Consider the following 5,671-nt stretch of genomic DNA (forward strand, 5'->3'; position numbering starts at 1 on the left):
AGAATAAAAAATAGAATATCCTAGTTTAGCCACTTAGTACAATGTGGCCTACATCTAGTTTTTACCATAACAATGATAGAATTTTTATTATAGTTTCAAGAATTACATACATCAATTTCTTAGGATTCTTTCTAATCCTATCAAGAAGGACATAAGTTTCTAACTAAACTTGTAACCACTAAGCTACCTAACTTAGACTTCAATACTAAGTACACTCCAAATTTAGTAAGGAGAACCTCTCAAGTTCATGACAAAAAATAAAAAAAATACATAAAAAATATTTGATACATTCAATGACTTTTTTTACAAGTATATCTCTTTTTGTCTTTTCTCTTAATAACTTTACTAATGCCTCACATATTTGTCTTTACCATGAAAACAAAGAAAGATAAACTAAAAAACAATATATTCAATGAACAACATGCACGAAAAGATAAATATAGCAAGAATGCTATAAAAAAAAAATCAGATTTAGTGCTCTTACTCCTTATCTTCAATTTTTGGCCAAATGCTCTTTTTGTATAGATGGATTGCTTCTAAAACTTGAAGTTGTTCTTGGTGACAATTGTTGAGCATCAAGGGCTAAAACATGATTGTATTCTCCTTCAAAAAATGAATACAACATAAGAGTAGTGGAGGTGCAAAATGACAGAAAAACAATGTTACAGTGACAGAAGATCATGGGTAGGAATGTGCTGTCTTTGCTGTTTCTTTTTCTTTCTTTTGTGGGTAGCACGTTGTCCTTGGTTGGACAAACCAAAACTGCACCACTTAATTTTGTTTTTTGGCTCCAAGTTTTGTTAATTTGCCTCCATCATACTTTGATGTAAATGATTTGGTACCAAAGATGAAATAAACACACTTTTTCTTCTTGCTGTGTGGTTGTGTGCTATACTCGAATATGAGATGCTGGACTAAGATGCATAATACTTTTTGTTATTCCTGTCCAACTTGTAGCTGCAATGCCCATTTAATTTTGTCCAAAACTGATCAATGTTTTTTTTTTTTTTTGTACTGAGCAACTTTTCTTATTTGGATCTACATAAATAACATTAATCAAATACTATTTGAACTTTTAAACCCAAACACTTATATATTTGCCATCATCAAACTAATATTATAGGATTGTCCAATCCACTTGACAAAAAAAAAATTAATATTATTATTTTTCAAACTTAACATACACCGTGACCGATTTTTTGTGAGCATATAATATTTTTAAAAATTTAATAGATTTTTACCAAAGTAAAAACGTCTTTCTAAAATGAAACAAGTTTTATTTTATTAATTGTCTCAATCAAAGAGTTATTAAAACCGTTTTGCAAGTCACGAAAAAAAAAAAAAAAACCATTTTGCTTTATACACACGTAAATTTTAAAACCCTAAAACCATTCTATTAGAGTTATTCTTAATATCATTAAAATTATCCATAGAGGTTTTGGTTTCAAGTCTTGATAGTTTGAATAAATAAACATAAATCCATATCATTTGGTTAGGTGTGCTATGTTATATTAGGTGGATTTGTCACTAGATGTGTCCTTCAATGGTTTCTTGGCTCTTTGTTGAAGTGAGTCTATACTGACTTATATTTTATACTGGAATATATTTTCCTCCTTTGTCGCTGCTGTGATCAATATTCGAACTTCAAAAATTATAAAGTTTCTACAACTAAGTTCAGAAGAGGAGTTGGATGATAAAACCTCCGAATATAATTAATTTTTTTTTGTTAAAAAAACGGGTCTAAAGCCCAAGAAGAGATTACAGAGAAGAGGTCATTCGGGGTAACAATACCCCTCTTAAATCATCAGCTAAGATTTGCTTAACACCCTAGGGGGTTGATCTAGAAAAAGAAAATCTGGATGCATGCTTATATTCTCCTTCTCTTTCGCAAGCTAGTCCGCCAGTTGATTGCTTTCTCTGAAGTTGTGTTTCAATACCACCATCCAATTTTGATCTATACATTGAGCAATTCTCCGAATTAAAAGGTCATGGTGATATTTGCTTTTCTCTCTAGCATTGAGCATCACTGTTACTGCCTTTGAGTCTATTTCTACCATCACTTTTTTACACCCTAAGTTCCAAGCAATGTTTAAGCCATGTAAAACTCCTCAAAGTTCCGATTGGTATGCAATACACACTCATATATTAGTCATAAAACCAGCCACCCACATGCCTTAGTCATTTCTAATGACTTCATCACATCCGGCTATGCTTGGGTTTCCTATAGAAGCTCCGTTCGGATTAAACTTGATCCACCCGTTAGGTGGGGTTGTCCATGCTATGTGTGTCTCTCTTCTCCTGGGTGCAGGTTTGACAAGACTTTCCTTATCAAAGGCTTGTTTTATGCCCTTGACATAATCGAATATGAATTTGTGTGCCTTCAGTTGTCTTTGGAAAGGTGGGGAGAATACCTTTCTGTTTTGCCATTTTCATAGCCACCAATAAGTTACTAAAAAAAGGAATTTTCAGTCATTGTGGTTTGGTTCTCTGATTTCTACTGTAAGGTTTTAGCAAAACCAGACATCGAAGGGAGCTCTAAAGAAGGAGTTTAGATGAGAATGATTGATCATGACTGACCAAATAAAAGATGTCTCAGGACAATCCCTTAGGATATGTAGTTGTTTTCAAGTTGTCCCCCGCATTTGTGGCAGTTCGGATATGATCCCATGAATCAAGCTCTTCTACTAGAGGTTAACAACTTGTTGTGGATAGCAAGCTAATTGAACGTTTTAACTCTTTGCGGCCCTTTTCACTTCCATACAATGTTCCAAATTTGGTCTTGTTCTTTCCCATGTTGCGTAATGTTCTTGTAAGCGCTTGCCACGCTAAAGCTTCCATCATTGGTGAGGCTTTAAAAGTATCTATTCTGGCCCAGATAATCCCTTGGAGGGTGATAGGCTCAAATTTTGTTTATTATATGAATGGGAAGGTACTTGTTTATGAGCTCCAGGTCCCATTCCCTGTTATTTCTAACAAGGTCCTTTGCTTTGAATTCTCTGTCCCTATCTTCAATGGGGAACATTAACAAATTAACCAACGGTTCCTCCTATTCATCCATTTGTCTAGCCAAAAGTTAACTCTCTCCCCATTTCTAATGGAGCACGATATATTTCTCAGAGTTTTCTCCCAAACCTTTGCAAGGTTATTCCAATATCGCGAATCTGAGCTTGTAATAGGAAACTTCATACTATTTCTCCCATATTTACTGTACAGGACTCTTGCCTAAAGAGCTTTCGGTTCTATGATTATCTTCAATAGCGTGAAACTTCCGTCCTTCTTCACTATCGCCCCATATGAACTGCTTTTGCATTTTTTCCACTTCATAGCATATGCCCTTAGGGACTTTTTCATGCATCATCTTATAGTTGATAGCTGGGCTTATCACAGACTTAGCCAAAGTTACTCTACCTACAAAGGATAAGCAATGTGCTTTCCATCCCCTCATCTTTCCCTTAGCTCTTTCAAGTGTTGTCTTGTAATTTTTCTTGATTTTTCTTTCATTCGTTATCATGGAACTCAGATAACATCCCAAGTAAGGGACCTCCTTATATCCACTAATCTCACAAATATATGCCCTTTCTCCTCTTTGCACACTTTTGGAAAAATAAATAGATATTTTAAACACACTAACCATCAATATTGAGGCCTCACTAAATTGATGAAGAGCATCCAACACTGTTCTCATTTGCTCCTTTGAAGCTTTGGCAAAAAGAAGAATGTCATCGGCAAAAAGGAGGTGAGAGATAGCAGGTCCATTCCTCCCAACTTTCATTGGAACCCATTCCCCATTCATCACTTTCTCCTCAATCATATGAGAACCTCTTTCTGGATAAAAAGCTTCAGTTTTGACCCCATTCCAAATTAATTCATAAGAAACTGAGGAGACGCAGTCCATGATGATGGTAATAATAGATTCAGGCAGCTCATATTCTTTCAACACATCTTCCAAAAAATGCCAATTTAGCCGGTCATAAGCTTTCTCAAAATCAATTTTAATAGACATAAATTGACTCTTCCCTTTCATCTTCTTCATATCATGCATCATCTCCTTTGCAATTATGATGTTTTCATGGATGATTCGTCAAGGGACAAAACTGGTCTGGTTTGGGGTTATACGACTAGCAAGGGTCGGTTTTATTTTCTCAACCAGCAACTTTGTGAGACATTTGTAAATAACATTACATAAGACGATCGGTCTAAACTGGGTTATAAACTCAGGTTGGTTAGTTTTGGGAATGAGAGCTATAAGCGTCTAGTTCATATGTTGTATAAGTGACGAATTTTTTCAAGCTTCTTTGATGAATTGGCAAAGGGATGTTCCAATGGTCTCCCAGTTTTCCTTATAAAAGACAGCATGGTACCCATCTTCTCCGGGCGCTTTAAGGGAACCGATGTTAAAGATAGCAGCTTTTATCTCCTCATTTATCGACATCTTGGATAGATCAATTCTCTGTTGGCTTGTCATGTCAGGGAAAGTAAACAGAGTTTGGGGATAGGGCCTTGAAGTATTTTCTTTCTGATAAAGCTTTTTAAAGAAATGCAAAGCTTTATTCTTTAGCTCTTCCTGATCTTCACACCAAGCTCCTCCTTCATCTCTCAATTTGATGATTTTATTCTTCCCCCTTCTAATAACCGTTTTAGTATGGTAAAATTTAGCGTTTTGATCACCTTCCACAATCCACCTTTGCCTAGATTTTTGAAGCCAAAAAATTTCTTCTTGATCGAGAATTTCTTGAAACTCTTCTTTTAATTCCTTCTCGAGTCTTTCCAAAAAAGAGTTTTGTCCGTAAGATGGAGCCTTCTGTATTCCAGCCAACCTATTTAAAATTCTCCCTTTTCTTTTGAACATTTGGCCAAAAATCTCTCTATTCCATTTTCTCAAATCATCCGAATTTTGACAGGGCACGCGAAAAAGATAGCTGTGCATTCCAAAACTCAGTCACAACTCTTTCGAAATGGAAGAGCTTCTCTCCCCTATCAACACGATCCGGGTCAAGCACTGTCAGCAGAGGATGGTGGTCAGACTAAACTTGCGGAAGCACCTAGATTCTGGCCTCAGGGAACATGATACGCCATTCAACGTGTGAATAGGCCTTATCTAATCTCTTAAATACTCTATCCATACTGTCCCTTATGTCTCCAACCCATGTAAATTTCGACCCTGTGTATCCCAGGTCTATTAATTTGCATATTTCAATCCAGCCTTTGAACCTGCGACAAGCATGGAGGTCTACCCTAGCTCCCCCTTTCTTTTCCCCTTCATCTGTTATATCATTATAATCTCCTATCAGCATCCATGGCTCCTTGTTACTAATAGAAATCCCCACAAGTTCATCCCACAAAATTTTTCGATTTCCTTCCTATAGGCTTGAATAGACAGTAGTTAGGAGCCAAGTCCTATTTCTTTTACCTCTGATTCTCAGATGGATAAACTGCCTATGGGAGGTAATGCATTGAATTCCTAGATTATTATTGTTTCAAAGCATCTAAATTCCACCTGAAAATCCCACAACTTCTTCTCTAATAGAGAAAAAAAAATCCATTTCTTGAATAGCCTTACTAGCAGTGTCTCCACTGCACTTAGGTTCAAGTAGCATGACTATACTAGGTCTGTTCTGATTAACAAGATTCTTAAGGGTGTGAACTGTAGCTTTGTTCACGACCCCTCTTA

This window comes from Arachis ipaensis, chromosome B03 (genome assembly GCF_000816755.2).
Source record: "Arachis ipaensis cultivar K30076 chromosome B03, Araip1.1, whole genome shotgun sequence".
Taxonomy (NCBI): domain Eukaryota; kingdom Viridiplantae; phylum Streptophyta; class Magnoliopsida; order Fabales; family Fabaceae; genus Arachis; species Arachis ipaensis.